Genomic DNA, 19,094 nt, shown 5'->3' with positions numbered 1-19,094 from the left:
TGTATAGCTAATTCTGGAAGTTGTCAGTTGTCCGAGATTGAAGCTCATATGTTTTTCTGACAACAAATTATACAAGAAATTATGTAAAATTCCTGGAAGTCCACTATGGTGCAGCTTTTCTGACAATATTCCTATGGAAACTGAATCAAAGGCGTCTTCAATATCCAAAACTGAAGCTCCTTTTCCGCATAGGCCAGTTGAATATCTGTTGAAAGCAACGCTAGACAATCGTTTGTGCCTTTGCCGTTGCGAAACCCGAACTGTGTATTTGAAAGCAAATTATTCGACTCAACCCAATGGTCAAGTCGCGATAGGATCATTTTTTTCATTTTTATTTATGTGTATTTTAACTTAAATGCTAATTCTACACTACGCGATATGATCATTTTTTCTAACAATTTCCTTAAACATGATAACATAGCAATTGGGCGGTATGAATTATGATCAGACACTGGTTTACCAGCTGGCCTAGGCTTTTGAATAGCTATTACTTTGACCTGTCTCCATTCTGGCGGAACAATGTTATTCTCCATAAATGAGTTGAACAGGTCCAGTTATCGTCTTTTCACCATATCTGGGAGATTCTTAAGAAGATTGAACTTGATCATATCGCGTCCCGGAGCGGAATTGTTTGATGAAAGAAGAGCCATAGAAAGTTCCAGCATAGTGAAGGGTCAGTCCAGAGAACCGTCTATTGAGGATGTTTCCCAAGAAATCGGTTGTGCTGGGACTGAGTCTGGACAGACCTTTTTCGTGAAGCTACATATCCAACGGTTGGGGTATTCGTCACTCTCATTGGAAGAAGAGTGGTTTCGCATGTTGCGAGCCACTCTCCAAAGCGATGTCATTGAAGTTTCTCTAGAGAGGCCCTATAACTACGTTTTTTCGCTTTCAGTAGGTTCTTCAGCTGTCTTTCAAGCTTGTCATACTTTTGATAAAGATCTGAGGTACCGTGCCTTCGAAAAGTTTTGAAAGCATTAGATTTTTTAAGATACAACTGGGTGCAATTATCATCCCAGCCTAGTGTAGCTGGTCTTCTTTTGAAGGCTGCACTTGGAACACGTCGTTTTTGTGATTCTGATGCACTCTTGTGTATCAGTTCAGACAGGAATCGATACTCATCCAAAGGTGGAAGGGGATTGAATGATTCGATGCCAAAAGATACCGCTTCTGTATATTTTTGCCAATCGATATTCCTTGTGAGGTCAAAAGAAACCTGAATTGGTTGGTCTGACCTTTCACTATTATGCTTTATGGTGGTTATTATGGGCAAGTGATCACTACCATGAGGATCCTCGATTACCTTCCACAAGCAATCGAATGATAGTGAACTTGATCCCAGTGATAGGTCAAGACGACTTTCTTTGCCGTCAGATGCAATACGTGTCACTTCATCTGTATTTAAAATGTTCAGATTGAAATCGTCGCACAAATCATAGAAAATGACCGCTCTATTATCGTCATATGGTTCACCCCACCCTGTACCATGTGCGTTCATATCACCCAGAATTAAAACTGGATGTGATAGTGAGCAAGGATCGGTAAATTCGCCTCACTCCATTCATATTCACTCCTTTTTGCTGAAGCTAATCGAGAAAGATGCAGCAAACGGATAGTCGTGATCAAACACGCAACCCCATCACCAGTGGGAAGCGATGCGCAAGCTGGTTGACATGGATATTCGTGACCGATCGTCGCAGTTTCGATCGCAAGCGAATGAATGAATGGCGAATGGTGACGAATGCTGGTGAGCGATCGAAGCGGCTATTATCATAACTAGACGAGAATTTCTGCATGTAATGCATACGTTTTGAGTGTATTGTTGTTGAAATGCTAGATTAGCAAAGAAAATAATAAACATTTTTTGAAAACTTCAAATATTCGTACGCGCAATATCACTCACGAATCGCATCACCTCTCCATCGCTTGCGATGCGAATGTGGACGAATGTTTAAGGTGAAACATCAACAAATCCCATTGCAATTTTGCATACAAACTTTAGAGGCACAAATCTGACGAACAAGGCCACGAACCACGCCGCACTTGTTTATCCTGGCTTTGCTCACTTGCAAAAAGAAGCAGCTTTTCCAAATCGAGCGCATTTGTTTACGAATTTTCAAGATTGGTGCTCTTGAAAACGTGAGTAGGGTTCCAAGTCGGCCATTGCGGCAGCCATATTGGTATTCTCTGAAGTTTCTCCTTAAATTCCATGTATGGCTTCCCACCGTTCGCCGGTGTTTGTTGTCGTCGCTGGCAAGCAAACACACAAACTAAAGCGACAACCGTTCGCTGCTGACTGTATTCGAGTGTGGAAGAAGATGAAAAGTGGAAATCAGCAAATCAGGAACCCTGTAGTGCAGAAACTGCATTCCAAAGATGATGGCGGTTAATTGAAATTCTTGGAAGCTACCCAAAGTTCTTTACCCTTTACGTTTATTTGGCTAGCGACGAATTTTACGCCAGGATGAGTTGGGATTGGAATTTTATAAAATGAGTAATTTTTTTTTATCCCCAAAAGTACCCCTCCATAATGATCATCTCGGTCCTGGCGAATAATGTTGAAATCGTGGAGGTTGAGTTCGTCTTCAGAAGAAAGCCATGTTTCACAAAGTGCAAATATATCACAATCAGAGTTGTGTACCAAAAATTTAAACAGGTCTAGTTTAGGTTTTAAACTATGACAGTTCCACTGTAATACAGTGATCATATCTTGAACCTCGGTTGATGAATTATCCATCAAAAGATATGATCGAAGCAAGGAGGGGCCATGATTGTGTCAAATTCCGAAGATACTCTTCTACTGCTTGGAAAAAAATGTCTAGTATGCCTCTGAAGGGATCGGAAAGTCCGAGGGCATCATATAAGCGATCTACAAGGGCCCTAAAAGTTAACAGTCCTCGTTTGGACTTGATAGGGTTTGTTGAAATTCGAGGAGCTTTTGTGGCTTTTTTTCTTGCCACCTTGCCGAGGGGCGGAGGTTCTAGGTCCTTGCTGCACCTGCTTCTTCGGAGTTTTTAAATTCCCTCCGCCTCCCTTGGTAGTTGTCAAACTTTTGAGGGAAGACTTTAAGAAAACCTTTCGGCGCAATCCCGGGGAAGATGGTGACTTTCTTTTTCCGGATGCGTGTACCTCTGAAAGAGATCCACCCTTATCAGTTTCGCCGTCGTCCTGATCATCGGAAGACAACTCCTGATAGGGATTTTCAACTGGGACAGCTGACTCAGACATATTAGCGGGCGTATTAAATGATTTCACTATTTCCGCATAAGTCTTCTTGGAGCGCTTAATAATTGAGCGACTCTTATTTTTTTTTTTTTTTTAAAACACGGACACGTTTAGTACTTCCAGTGAGCTGTTCGCTCTTTGAAGGAAGCACGACACTAGACAACGGACTAGCATGCAACGCCCAGTGGCACAGCCGAAAACTTTTCCTGACAGCTGCGGCGGGAATTGAACCCGCGCTCCTTAGCACGATGCGACTAAGTGCTTGGTGACACTAGCCGCACGACCACGAAGCCACACAAAAAATTTTGAATACGGTTTTCGTATGCCGGGCATTTTTGCATTTCGTGTAGTTCCTTACCACAGTAGCTACATTTTTCAGCTTCCTGTGTGCAAGACTCTTCGAGATGAGCTTGGTTGTATTTGCCACAACGGGGCTTGTTGTCGCAAAAGCTGTGACCAAACTGCTTGCAATTGGTACAGTTAAAAACCTTCGGCCTAAAAAGACATACTGTGTAGAAAGCATTATCAATTACAACAAATTCCGGGAGGACGGAGCCTGGAAAAGTCACTCGAAAAGATCCTGACGGTGAGTAAACTTTCTTGTCCCCTTCCATGGATGCCTTTTGGAGAGGCTTACAATCAAGAATACTTACATCAGCGATCGACCTGTTCTTGAAGCGTCCTACGCCGGTCTTAATATCAACGCAGGTCAGCGTTTCGTCGAGGATCTTCCCCTCCACCTCCACTTCTCGTGCGTTTATGTATAATGCGTATTCACATGAGAACAACTCGTGCTGGACAATTTCATTTGCTGCTTTGTAACTAAGTGCGGTTACACGCACCTTGGACTGTTTCACTTGGTGAATAACAGTCCCGGGATACTTACGCGTCAGCTCTTGAGAGATTCAGAGCACATTCAAAGGTTTGCATTTGCGCCGGAAATAGACAACCCAAGGCCCAGGCGAAGATGGCTGGTAAAACCGCGTTCGCGCAATGATATATTTGGGAGGCATTCCGCCTCCATTCTATTCATCCATACGGGAACGAACACTCAACCGCAAAAGTTTATTCCAAAAAGTAACCAAAAGAGAAAAGTAAAAAAACATTAGTGCAATTCTCTTTGAAGTTTGGCTTTAATTTTGACCCACACGGTATGGTCTGTAGCCAAAAAAAAACCCCAAAGTGAGGAGAAAAAAAATTATATGACTTTATTTTCTTTGGCGCGTCTTACCCTAATGCCCCACGAGAAAAAAAACGAAGTGAAAAAAATGACCCTCATTATGGTTTTGAACCTCTCGGGCTGATCAACCGCTTCCTGATGTTTCTACAAAAGCTTCTACAGGTGATCTGGAGAGCATTCATCGACTTGGATGAGCAAGTTGTACCTTTGAGAAGTTGCTCACATGACTGCGGATTGTGACATCAACAGGGCTGAAAATCTTCACCATCCGAACAAAAAAGCCGACGACGAGAACGAAAACATGGTCGTTGCTTGTTCCACATCGAATGACTCAATTTAGCCAGCGAATCGTCAAGACGAGCTTGCGTCGTGAAGAAAACAAGAAAACCATTGCATCTCAAAATGAACACGGTCAACAACTTCATACGGAGAGTACGTGAATTCACCACAAATCAATCCAAGGATACGGCGGACAACACGATAGATGTCCTCCTGAAGTTGATCCATTATCCGGTACCCTTGCGACACCGTTTGCTGAATAGAACAATCGCTCCAAGAACCAATGCTCCTCCTGCAGATGAGCATTAAATCGTCTACAAACCTATGATATTTGTGAAAGATTTAACCCTCTAATACCCAACCCCGCCTTTAGACGGGGTATAGTTTGAGCATTTTTGTATTTTTTGTTTCGTGCAAAATCTTTTTTTTTAATATTTTTGGCTGATATTTAGGACGGTTTTGTATATCTCAAAAAGGTTTTTGGTTGGTGTATTTTAAAGCGTATTGTACATTTTTTTTAAAAATCATTCAAAAATTGATGTTTTAGTCACCTTTTAGAAGTCATTGTTTATTTTGTATTGAATCGCTACAATTAACATATTTTATATTTTTCCAAATCATTCTATCCTAGTTTAATAGTTTAGGGAATCGAAAACACTCTAAAATTATTTTCCATAAATATACACGGAAAATAAAATTTTCTATGAAAAAAATTTAAAATAAAAATATTTCAACAACAGTCATAAAATCTCAAAACGTTTTCATCTAAAAAAATCCGTACCACAAATTGGCTTCCAGGAAAAATATAAAAGTGTGGGGATGTTCAAAAATACAAATTAGACAAATCAAAAACTGAAATTCACGAAATCGAGAATTAAAAAAAAATTAAAAAGAATCATCTTCTAAAACATGTTTAAATCGATTTTAGATGACGAAAAATTATATTTAGATCAAAATCAAAAATTTGGGTATTAGAGGGTTAACACAACGTTTGAGGAAGTCACTCGAAACCACACTGCCAAATGTTGTTCTTGCGACACGATATGGGAAAACCACCAAGCGATTATACAACAACATGAAGGACGGCATACCCACGGAGATGCGGAACAATGTCATCCACCGCATTCGCTGGAATGACTGTGCAGCAAGCAATGTAGGGTTAACAACGACCCAACTGAAAAAAAAACGGATCAGCGGACATCGTTCAACCATAAACCTTCTCGAAGAACTGGTTTCCAGCAACAGCGACAGCCCCAGGACGAAATTAGAATTGGAACGATTGAGGGAAAAAACAGCGCTTCTGTAACACAGCATTGATGAGCAACAACGTTTTGATTTAGAAAAAAACTTAAATCCTAGACCAACACAGAAGGCAAACAGCTCTTCCTATTCTCGAGGTTTGTCACATTCTAAACACACCACACACCATCAACAAGAGATCAAACATCGAATGTTTGAGTTCTATGTATGCAGGCATATTCCACACACTCCACACAAAACAATCTAAAGATACCAACACAGCAACACTAACAGAAATACCCAATAGTTACCAAAGCGAATCAAACCATGTTGTTCTCACTTAGGTTACACAAATATTCACCACTTAGCTTAAACAAATTGGCCGTTGGTAGTGTTGATAGAAGCGCGAACCGAATTCTGCGAATATTATTAGTGTTTTAGAGTACATAATTAGTTTATCATATATGCTTAAGAATGTTATTGATGCTATAGGGTATGTGTGCCATCAGTAATTTCACGCTCCCATATTCTTCCTATTTGAAAACAAGCGATTACGGCACCGATTGGTTCCGTTCTTTTTGTTTTCATGGGTGTTCCCTTCTAACAAAAAATACAAAAATAAGAAACAAAACAAACAGCGCTTCAATCCTTCATTTTTCGTAGGATGAAAATGGGAGCCACATGCTTAATAAGAGAACTAATACCCTATGTATTTCAGAGTGGATCCCAACGTTTTTTTTTTAAATTTGTTTTAGACGGATTATACTTTCACAAAGCTTTTCAGAACGAAAGCAATTAACACTTCTGTAAGCCTCTTTTTTGAAGAAGATGTAATAAACATCGAAACGTCGGATGAAGGAGAATATCTGATCGTTCGATTGCAATTGCGACTGCCAAGCCGAAAATCGTCCCAGGTTTCCAGATTCCTCAGTCGATAGCTACCTCCAAATATCACAATGGCGAACATCGTTGGTGTCAATTTCTTCCAGAACATTGACAATGAATTCGGAAATGAGACAAGAGATCTGTTCAAACGCTTTGCGAACAGCAACCGTAAGCTCAGCAATATGATAAATCGTAAAAAAATCCTAATTAGATGTAGGAAGAGTGGGGTCCTCCCAAACCACATAACCAACAGTTTCAAATGCGTTTTCTCCCTACAAGAAAACAAAATCTTCATTCGTTTTGTTTCGCTCTTCGTCCAAGTGCGCCTAGCCGACGAAGTCAATGTTACCCCCAGCAGCACAAATAAAAATAGATTTTAATAAAAGTATAATTACATCTGGAATCAAACAACGAGCCTCTAGATTGCCAATCCTGCACTCTTATTAATTGAGCTAATGATGTTCCACACCAACATCTGCGCTGAAACGCAAATAAAAGCTATTCCCTGTAGGCGTTTGCTTGGCCCGTCGTCGTTCGTCTCCAAGGAACAAAGAGGGCGCCGAAAAGTTGGTGGTCGACTATTTTATGATTGAGCTTCGTCGTGATCGTGAAGTCCTTAGTCAGCGACGAAAGCCTAGTCGTCACCGTTGTTCTTTCTGATGACGATGATTTTATTGTTTTCTTCACGGAGCAGTGACGAGAAGGATGATTGTCAGCCATGGACATCAAGATTTCTGATTGCTACCGACCGAACCGCTTCGTCTGCAGAAGATGGAACGATTCCGAAGTAACAGTGAATGCTGTGCAGTAAGAGTATTAGCTGAACATTGCTTGGTTAATAGTGGTCTGAAGTATTACTTTTTTAATTTTTATTTTTGTGTGTTTTAACGTTTGATAATTTTACCCTCTGAAGTTTAACTTTTACAACTTCGTTTATCAGCAACGCCTCGATGGCTGAATATAAAGTTGAATAGAATATTCTTTATCTTTGTATTCATCTTTTAAATATTCACAAAAAATGTAGCATAACCCAGCTATTGTTCCGCTCTTAATCAAATAATTTTTGACAGTTGATCCACAGTTTTCATTTTTTTTTTCTAACATTTCAATTGTCTGTGCTGTATTGAAGCTGGGGTATTGAGCTTTACTTATTTGAACCTGCATGATCACTGTTGCCTGCTGCAACAAAATACAGAACGTAAAATTTAAGAGTGTACTATTAAATTGTTGAATTTTCGAATTATCTATCACCAGATATCGAGCTTTATTCAAAACTTCTTTATAAGTGTTGCCAACAATACAATCATTGTTATGCCATAATTATTTTTCATTCCATTAATAATGAAGGATCTCGAACTGAAGCATTGTTGAACACTGTCGTATAGGATCTGCTATAGTCAGATTTTTTATATCTTTTTCTTATACAGTCAGGTTTTTTATGCGGGGGATACGTACCGCGTTAAAAAACTCAGTTCAAAATTCGAAAAACCGCGTAAAAAAAGTCTCACCATTTCTCGACGAATCATGCAAAAATAAGACGATGAAAACAAAACTTTGTATGGAGTTTTCATTTACGCGGTCGCGTAAATGAAAACCGCGTAAAAAAGATTTGACTGTAATTAGTTCATAGCCTAAATTCAGTACTTTTTCTTTCCCTATTGGATAAACCAACAGATACAGTACGACCATAACAATAAAATTGGAGCGCGCGCACCATGCTTCATCACTATCAGTCAGTGTGAGTACCAACTCTTGCAAGATATCGTCGTCGTGATAAGCCGACCGGCGTTGTTTACCGTCCATGTAAACAACGGACTCTCCATGTTCACGTGCTTCCCCAAAATTTTCTCAATCTCTCAGACGAAGATTCTCGTGAGTTCCGTCCAACCGACGCTGATGCTCGGGGAGAAGAGAATCCTCCATCCGATGCTCCGTATGGCGACGATGAGGTTTTCCAGCTTTTCCATCACTCGGCGCCGTTCAGTTCAGTTCGGTACGGATTCTCGCCGCGATCGGAGTTGGAAAAAGTTTCGGAAAAGCTCTTGAACCGCGTTCGGTCGAACCGCCTAGATCAAACCACCCCAGAGTCAGTGAGAGGTGTGAGTGGAAGTGTAAAAGTGAAAATCAAGGTTGAAACCGTGCGACACGTGCGACGCGGGAGGAGAGTGTGGGGTTTGCTGGTGCGAAGAATCGGTACTTCCGGTTGTGTCAACACGCCGCACCGGACTGAAGTGACTGCCTAACGGACCGTGCTGGACTGGATAAGGGTGGGAATAGTGCGCAAGCTTTCACCCTGCTGGTGGTCTAAGGATAATAACTGAATTGTTGATGTTCATCACCGTTTGAGTCGCTGCCCGTCCGCGACCGTTCGTCCTAGCAGCGCACACCTTTCTTCAATTGATTGAGCTCTATTCGGAGTGGGTGGGTTGTATCCGAAGTGGTGTTGGTTCGTTACGCTTTTGTGAAGCACATGGAACGACAACGCTAGGCAGCGTAGCGCAGCGAGGCAGTCATCAGTGAGCCTGTCCATCGCATTTGTGTCTCGGTGAGTGAGCATTGGCGTAGCTAGGGGGGGTTCCAGGGGTGCCTGGCACCCCCTAGAACAAATTTGGCACCCCCTAGAATTTTTCCTTGACAGGCACCTAAAATTTAAAACTTCACACGATAATTCCAATATTTATTAATGGCACATTTGAACAAAACCTAATCACACCTGGAATAACTTATATACCTGATGTACCTTTTGGCGTTTTGGATATCGGTAAATACAATGAACAGGCTTCTCCAAGGATTCCTCCAAAAATACCTCTATCTATTTATACATACAGTGAGTTCTCTAGGCCTTCTTTATGGATTCCGCCCGATATTTCTTCAATAAACTTCCTTTAGGATTCTGCTTCCTGATGGGATTGTACATACAAGAAATTTCTGCGGATATTGATCCAGCAACTTCTCCGGTGATTCATCCAGGATTTCCTTCAGAGATTTTATTCAGTGATTCTTCCAGAAATATCTCATGGAAGTTATATTGGTCTTCTTCCGGGAATTGTGGCTAGGATTTCTCAAGCAACCCCTGCTGAGATTCTTCCAGCAATTCCTCTTAGAACTTCCCCAAAAAGTCTCACTCTGGTACCTTCAGGAATTCTACTAAAGATGTTCTTCTGGAAATTCTTTCGAAAAATCTCCCTGGGATTTATCCAAAAATTCCTTCGGTGACTTCCAGAGATTTCTTCAAGGGTTTATCCTCTAGAAATTTCACAGTGGATTTCTCCAAGAACTTCTATTGGCCTTCCTTCATGAATTCTAACTGGAATTCTTCAAGCAATTCCCTTGAGAACTCCTTCAGAAATACTTCTAGGGATTTCTCCTGGCATTCCTCCTGTGATTCCTTCAGAATTTCGTCCTGCGATTCCATTAAGGATTCCTCCAGTATATTTCTACCGATTATTTCAAGAAGAACTGTAGATATTCCTCCAGGCATTTGTTAGAGGAACTTCTCATAGCACACCCTTACATTCCTGATTCAAGGATTTCTCTAAAAAATATTCTATTATACCTTCCGGAATTCTATGAATTCCTCCAAATATTCTAGCTGGGATTCCGCGAGCAATTCATGGGGTTCTTCCAGCTATTCCTCCTCCAGAGATTCTAGCTGTGGTACATCAGAAATTATACAACGGATTCTTCTAGAGCTTTCTCCTGGCCATTTTGTTGGGATCTCAGTTCGAGAGACGAACCAGCCAAGGGCTGAAAGTCTCTTTAATAAAGACAAATCAATCAATCAATGGGATCTCACCAGGTAATCTTCTTGGAATTCTTGCAGAAATTCTTTTGGTTGTTCTACCAGGGATTTCTCCAAGGACTCATCCAGGAATTCTTCTAAAGATTTTATCCAAAGATTCCTCCTGAAATTCCTCAAGGAATTCCTTTGGAAACTGCTTTTGGTCTTCCTCCAAGAATACATCAAACAACTCCATCTGCGGTTCTTCCAGCAATTCCTTCGGAAGTTCTTGCTATGATATGTCCAGAAATTCTTCTAGTGGTTCCCATATGAATTAATCCTAGCATAATGGCTGGAATTCTTCCGGGAAATCTTCCTGAAATTCCTTCAGAAATTCCTCCTGTGATTCTTTTAGGTCCTTATTTACATATTCTTCCAGAATACCTCTACCGGTTTCTGCTGAGATTTCTACAATGATGCATCCCAGACCCCTTCTAAGAATACCTCCTGAGATTTTTCTGTGATTTCTTGAGAAGCTCTCCGGTGATTCCTCTAGAAATTTTTATCCAAGATAAAAGGATAAGGATTCTCTCATAGTTTTCTCGTGGATTTTCTTCTGGAACTCCTAGTGGCTTTCCTCTATGAATTTAAGCTGGATTTCTCAAGCTATTTCTGCTGTAATTATTCCAGCAATTCCTCCTAGGACTCCTCCAGAAATTCTTACAATAATACAATTTCTCTAAGAATTTCTCCAGGGATTCCTTAAAAAACTTTCTGGGATTATTCAAGGAAATCTTCCTAGGAGCTTTGCAGAAGTACCTTCGGTATTTCATCCTGGAAATTCTATAAGGGTTTTTCCTGGGATTTCTCCAAATATTTCTCATTAAATTCCCCCAGGACCTCCTTTTTACTTTCATCCAGGAACTCCTCCTGGGATTCCATAAACGATTTCTGCTGCTTCTAATGTTTCAGTCATGCCTCCTAGGTCTCCTCTAGAATTTCTTACTGTGATGCCTGTAGGAATCCTTCCAGGGATTTCTCCAGGCATTCTTGCTGGGATTTTTCTAGGAAGTTTTCCTAGGATACTTCCAGAAATGCCTTTTATTTTTTCAGGGATTTTTCTTAAGTCCCATCCGAGAATTCTTCTAGAGTTTTCAACCATGGATTACTCTAGAAATTAATCATGGCATTACTTCTGGAACTCCTCAGCTGAAGGAATCCCAACAAAAATCGCTGTAGGAATTCCTTAATGAATTTCGAGAATAGTTGGAATTTCCAGAGAAATCCTAGGAGGTATTACTAGACAACTCCCTAGTGAAATCCTATAGAAATGAACGAGAAAAACTAATTGATTAGAAGGCACCGAATGTTGCTAATTGAAAATTTGAGAGATGAATTTGTGAAAAAAACGCATTCTGGTGGGATTCGAATTCACGACTCCGTATTTGTTAGACCACAGTATGGTCCTTTCTTTTAGGTCGGCATGGTTGTTTTTGTTTTTTTTTTTTTAATTTCTGTGGTGGTTTTTAATGAGCAGTTTCTTTGGATTTATTTTCTATAATTTCAATAGCTATTCCTCTGAAATTATTTCAGCAATTTCTTTTTCAGTTATTTTGCAATTTCCTCAGGCAATTTTATAGTGATTACTTTTGTTATTCACTGATTTATTTATTTTTATATATTGCTTCCGAAAAAAAATGCTGAACTGATAATTCAGAAATTCTCAACTGAACTTGTTCAAATTAAATCATATGAAATACACGAAAAACTTCCTGACAAATTCCCAAAGCAATTGCCGGAAAAAAATCCATCAAAATTACCTTAGAACTCTCAAAATAGTTGCCAAAAGAATTCATATAAGAATTACCATAGGAATTCCGGAAGAAAATGTTAAGGCTTCTTAAAGAAACTGGCCAAATCCAATCTCAAAATAAATTGCCGAAATATATTCTATAAAAATTTCCACAAACATTCACAAAAAATAGAAGAAATTCTCAAAGAATTTGCCGAAATCATCAAAAGAATTTCGGAAGAAAACTTAGAAGAATTTCAAAAGTAATTTTTTATCCAAATAAATTTCCGTAGGAAATCGTCAAGGAATTTGGCGAATCGATTTCCAAAGGAATTACCGAAAAAGTTCCCAAAGTAATAATCGAACTTTCCAAAATTTCCAAAGAAATTGCTGATGAAATTCCCAAATAAATTTTTCAATGCAAGTATCATCAGAATTGCCGAAGATATTCCGAATTCATCTACAGTAGAAATTCCTTGCACAATTACTGAAGAAATTGTCTTAAGAATTATCATTAAAGATATAGAAGCGATTTATAAAAGAATTTCCGAAGAAGTTTTCGAAGGAATTGGCGAAGGAATACTAAATAACATAGATAAGGAAAGTCCAAAAAATCGACGAAAATCCAATAAAAAGTAGTATGACTTGCCGAAGAAAATTACTGAGAGATTTTCTAAAGAAGTCTCAATTGAAACAAATTGCAAAACAATTTCCAAATAAATTTCCGGGAATATTCCCTAAGGAATTAACAAAAGTCAAAATTTCAGCTTTATACACCATTCCGTTCACCAGATATATTATCAATCCAGGTGAAATTGGAATTTGGTGCGAGCATCAGAATCTCGAGGAGAAAAATCGAAGTCCGATCGCACCAAATTCCAGGTTTCAACTGGATTGATAATATGTTCGTGAACAAGGATGGCAGAAAATCACTTCAAGCGATAAATGATACAGGATACGAATAATCCAAGATAGCCTTGTTCTTGCAGCAGCATGATGCCGACGCCTCACACCGTGCTCGTATCACAGAACAATTAAAGCATCTGATGCACGCTTTATCGCGTGATGACCCGTTATCGGATCATGTTACAAGTCATGATAAATTTTATTCATCACATTGTTTGCCACTTATGCACCCGTAAGCCGCATTCATGATTCGAAATGATACGTTCATAAGCATATCTGGAAGTTAAATCACCAAGAATGCTCAAAAAGTGAATGAAATCACTAATTTATCATTTCGACTTCATGATAACGATCGCATCGCGCCCGCACATGCCGAGCGAATCATTCTTCTCGGACCGAAGTTTATTATGATGCTTGACGACAAAATGTTATCTTTGTTGCTATGATCGCACGATGCCGTTCGACCGCGACACATTCGAAATCTGATCATGATCACTAGGGGTATTCACTAAACGGTTTAAATTGCTGCGTAAGCCATGGTTTTCTGCTTATTTGAAATGTTTCATGATTTTGCGAATGAAATAATCAAAGATTGCCTTGGTGATCGCGACGTTTAATCAGTTTAATCAGTTTACGCTGTTAAGTGAATCCCCCTACTAGATTTCCATCCTTGTTCGTGAAGCTTCAGAACGGAACTCAGGATAATCGAGTCCAAATTTTGTAGTTTTAAGAATAATACTCACAATTTCTCTGTAAAAGTCGCCATAAATGTTGTGATCAAACCAAAAATGCACATACACCTCGTCCTTTTTTTACGTCCATGCTTGGCTGAGCAACAAAAAATTCTACCGCCAAGACAATGAACAAAATCAACATTTTTATATTTTTTCAAGCATCGTCGTGATTAGGAGAAGTGTGCAAAAATATAAAAATATGATTATTATTGTGGCAGTAGAATTTTATTTCGCTAAGCCAATAGTGGACGTAAAATAAGGTTTATCCTGATTTTGTAATTTTAAGAATTTATAACTCTTACAATTGTTCATGAAAACTATTTTCATAAGGGTTGTTATTATGCAATAAAACAAAGATTCACGATGAATACAAGTTACACGCAAATTTGTGGATATTTTATATGTAGTTTTCTAGATTTATACTATCTATACTATACTATAGATCTAATAATTGCTCTGAAAATGTATTCTTACGGATCTGATTGCATTTAATCCACAAAACAAACAGATTGTCGCGATGATTGTTAAGTTCAAACTGAAAATGCAAATTCCGTGTATTATATGCATTCAAGTTATCAAGTTTTCAAACCTCACATGGCGGAGAAAGTGTTAAATTAGTACAACGGTAAAAAAACTGTTCTTTAAAATACAGTGCGTTTTAATTTCCGGGCTAATATTTTCCCGCGACGCGGTATATCATTATACTAAGAAATTGAGTGTGGATCGGTATTTCCCTTTATAAAAAAACAGCCTGGAAGCCACTGAAACTGGCACCCCCCAGGCACCCCCTAGGAAAAAATCCTAGATACGCCAATGTGAGTGAGGCTTCGATTTGGTTTTTATTCGTTTTGATAGAGCGATTTGTGCAGTGGTTTCCATTCGAGGATATACATTTACCACCCAGCATTGACATAACTATGATCGGGAGGGCTGCCAGCATTCGTTTTTATTAAAGGAAATTGAATCACAATCAGGAAAATGTTTTTTTTTGTAGAATGCCGACTCCCGTTCTATGCAAAATTGTGTCATGTTATATGAGAACCCCATATCCCTTTCGTGACGAACCAACACATTTGTGCTGTTGAGCGGTAACAGTTTTGCATGTTTTTTCATCTGTTTAGACTTTGTTTTATATGATGTAAATTGTTCCACTAATTCAGCCATTACTTATACTTGTATGTGTGAAAACAAACTTTTGTTTACGTTGCCTGTAAAATTTACCACAACAAGGTAAACAAAAAGTGGGCAAAAACGGTAAAACATGGAAAAGTTTTATCCGTCGCATATTTTTTATTTCCGATTTATCTACGTAGTCAACGCTAGAAATCAAAAGATAAAGGGTAGTTCTTTCAAATGAGGAAAAATAATAAATGCTTTTTTTTGGGAAATCTAAGAGTTCTGGAGAGCCAAAGTTGAGCAATTTGTATGGAGATTTAACTTTTTTGCGCTCCGTCACGAAAGGGATATAACATGGGACAATTTTGCGCAGAACAGCAGTGAACTTCTTTGGAATTACTGTTAAGTGCTCTTCATAAGTATAAGTATACTTCCAGCGGTGAAAAATTTCTTATCCAATTAAACCAAGGCATGGAATTCGGTAGTCGCAAAGTACCATTTGAGTATTTACAGAAAGTAGGTATCTTTGGAAGGCAGAATTTAAAACTGTACAGAACAAACTCCTTTCAGTTAACCAAATTTCTGGGGTATATTCAGAGCACCACAAAGGACTTACGACGTGAACAACTTTGGCAGCCACTGACCTGGGAAATAAGTCTTCGAATGAGGAAATTGTGTTGCCTGACTGAGTCTGTACGGAAACATCCATGTTCATTCGGTAACAGAAACACCAGCAGAGAGACGGGAAAAGTTGTGTTTAAAGCCACCACAGAGGTTGTATTTCGATGAGTGGATATTTTCTTTCTTAGTCGAAAAGAAGTCAACTAACAGGATCTCCAGGAAAAATGCATTAGGATTTTTTTTTATCTCTGAGCAACATAAGCAATGAGTGCTCTCAAATTGGATAATTTAATATTTCGTAAGCAATTGCTTTCAGGACTATCTCTGATGGGAATGCTACTTTGGATTTGTGGTACACTTAATCCTTCTTCTGATCGAAAGGAATTGGTTTAATCAAAAAACGCTACAGTGTGTTTAGCTTCATTTAATCAAGAATCTTGGAGGCTCACGCGCCATATGGTAGCACAGCAAAGAAACTAACTTTGTATGATGGCAACTTTCTAAAAGCACGTTTGGAAGTTGCCACCAAGAAATTTGTTTTCCAAAAAAGGTCAATTATTAACAAATATTGAAAATGAAGAGTGTAGTTGAAATAGAAGCCGATCATGTCGCAAACACTTTTTTCAGTTCCTGGAAGTATTTTAGGTTGACAAAATCGGGACATTTTTCAAAGTCAATTCTTCACTTATATAGAAATGCTTTTAAACTTGTTAAGCATATTAGCACTGGAGAAAAATTTGATCAAATTCCAGGTGAAAATGCTTGTGGTATTCATGAAAGAATTTCTTGAGAAATAACCCAAGAACGAAACCCTACAGAAATTCCAGAAGATACACTTTACTACATTTACTACATTTTTATATCCTGCATAAAAAGAGAAAGAACTACTCAGGACTCATATTTTTCATAAGAAAATGTAATGATGATAACTATGGCAACGGCGGCCAGAGGACGTTTATAAGGGAAAGCAAAAGGAGGTTGCAGGGGCCTCAAGGGGTTTATGTCGGGTACCAGGAGATCTCAGAAGCGTTTCAATGGGATGATGATTAACCTGGGCTTGTTAGGGGAATATCTGTAAATAAAAAGAAAATCGGGTTTCAATGGGGTTTATGGGTCCTCTCAAGGGGTCTCAGAGGTACTTCATGTGATCTCAGAGGTGGATATTGCGGAGATATTTATTTTCGGAGCAGGTCTCAGGGGCGTTTTCGGTGTTCTCAGGAAGTTTTCGAAGGTATTTCAGAGTTTTGGAGGGTCTCAGGTGCGTAACATGTGGGGTACGAGGGGGTTTTGATGGGATTTTGAAAGCATCTCAGGAAGTTTTAGAGGATTTTCAGCAGGTTTCGAAGGCGTTACGGAAAAGTTATGAAGACGTCTTCGGGGTGCTGTTCAGGTCCTTCTTCAATTCCAGCTCGTCTTGGGACCTTAGGAGAGATTTAGGGACAACTCCGGTTGCCGAGAGGACAACCGGAACTACACGGACGTCCTCCAACCACATCTGCTTCAACTCCTCCGCTAGGTCGTGTTACTTGGTTATCTTGCCGTAGAACGTTGATTGGACATTATGGTCTAACGGTACAGCGATGTCGAACCCATTGAAATGCCCTTGAAATCCTCGCAATTCTTTTGAAATGTCCCTGACCCTGTAATTTAAGGGCTTTCTAGAAAACATGATACGGCCCTGACCTAAAATACATCGGAACGGCCCTGACATCTTCCAAATCCTATTGAAACGCCATTGAAATAATTTTAAATTAGAATGCTCCTGTAACCTCTTAGAAAGCTCCGCAAACCTTCTTGAGCACCCCCCCTCCCCGAAACTTTTTGCAATGCTTCTGAAATGCCTTGAAATGCCAATGAAACCCCTTTTAACGCCTTTTAAAGGCTCCTGATAGTCCCATAATCCCATCAAAACTCCAACGAAACCTGACGGAATGCCCTTAGAAAGGTCATGAAATCCCCGAAACAACTCCCTGAAACGCCCTTGAACTCTCTTGGAATTCCACTATTTTTAAGCTCTCTGGCAACTTCCGGGAAAACTCCCTCACTTAATGTATGCATAAAGTTCCTTTACTCTATGCAGAAGAGGTTCCAGTGTATCTCACAAATACTTTCTGTAGAAACATCTGAAGGACTTTCCGGATAAACCCCTTGTAATTTCCAAAAAAAAAAGAAATCATATTTAAATCTCTGATGAAATCCCTGTTATCATTACAGATGGATTTGATATAGGAATTCTTTCTGGAGACTAGTCTGGGGAAAATCTCAAGTCATTGCTGAAGGAATCCCAGCAAAAAATGAAAAATTGTAGCATGCTTTCCAGGATAATTTTTGATTCACGGAGAAAAATCTGGAGGCTGTATGGCAGTATGAATCTCCGATAGAATTTCTGGAAGAATCCCCGCAGGAATTCCTGAAGGAATCCTAAGAGGATTTGTTTTTCTATTTCATTTATTTAAAGTCTCACCGGTTTGATGAAAAACTCTACCGAGCCGAGAATCAAAAATAACAATTTGTTATTCATAATATAATTCAAAAACACTAGTAACCTTGCGCTCTTTCGTAAGAGGAATTCCTGACAGAATTTTTATGATAATCTGCAGTTAAGTTCCTGATTTCTAGGAGGAAAAATGCACACGGAAATCTCTGGATACATCTCTAGAGGTGTTCCTGCAAATATTCCTGAAAATGCAGGAATACCAGCAAGAATTTCTGGAGAAATCCCAGCAGGAGCTTCTGAAGGAAACCCAACACAAACTTATGCAGGTGTTATGGGAGGAATGCCTGGAGAAGGTCTTAAGGAAATCTCTGGAAGAATTCTTGGAAGAACACCAACATAAATTACTATAGGAATCGTAGCAACAATTATCGGAGGAATACTACTACGAATTTCCAAAGGTTTTCAATAGGAATTCTTGGAGGAATCCCTTGAGAAATTTAACGTGGAATTCCTTAACAAAAAAAAAAAAAACCTGGAGCAAATTTTGAAGAAACCCGTAGTAGAATCACGGCAGCAATTCTTGAAGCAATCCCAGCTATTTTTGCTTGAGGAATCCCTGGAGGCATATTTGGGAAGAAGAAGCAATTTCTGCATTTCTCCATTTTGAAACGATCATTCCAAAAAATTTGGAATTTTATCGCGAGCCACTGAACGGTCTATACTCAGCATGTGCTACATTCGCGAATGTAGCAGTTCGTGAAGCAATATGCTCGGGAACGCTTCCCGAAATACTACTCATTCTCTTTCCCGGTTCGATACGAGAGCGCAATCAAGAGAGAGGATACTCGGCCACGTTAATGAAAGCGAAGCATTCGGCAACAATGTTTTTTTTGTCAGAATAGTGTCCTAACTCTTGATTTTTATGGCAACGCAACCTTCAACATCATTAATACAATTAA

At 39.3% G+C, this 19,094-nt stretch overlaps 1 protein-coding gene across 4 annotated transcripts in view; it reads left to right on the top strand.

Annotated features, from left to right (window-relative positions):
• The first annotated feature begins 8,797 nt into the window (after positions 1-8,797).
• LOC109403681 (diacylglycerol kinase 1) overlaps positions 8,798-19,094 on the top strand; it is a 598,539-nt gene continuing 588,242 nt past the window's right edge. For all 4 annotated transcript variants that reach the window (XM_062853302.1, XM_062853304.1, XM_062853305.1 and 1 more), the window contains exon 1: positions 8,798-9,353. The gene's annotated coding sequence lies outside the window, so the exon portion shown is untranslated. The remainder of the gene's footprint in view (positions 9,354-19,094) is intronic.

The sequence above is a fragment of the Aedes albopictus genome, chromosome 2, assembly GCF_035046485.1.
Source record: "Aedes albopictus strain Foshan chromosome 2, AalbF5, whole genome shotgun sequence".
NCBI classification, from domain to species: Eukaryota; Metazoa; Arthropoda; class Insecta; order Diptera; family Culicidae; genus Aedes; species Aedes albopictus.
The sequence above is the reverse complement of the archived record's forward strand: the minus strand, read 5'-3'. Positions and strand labels throughout refer to the sequence as shown.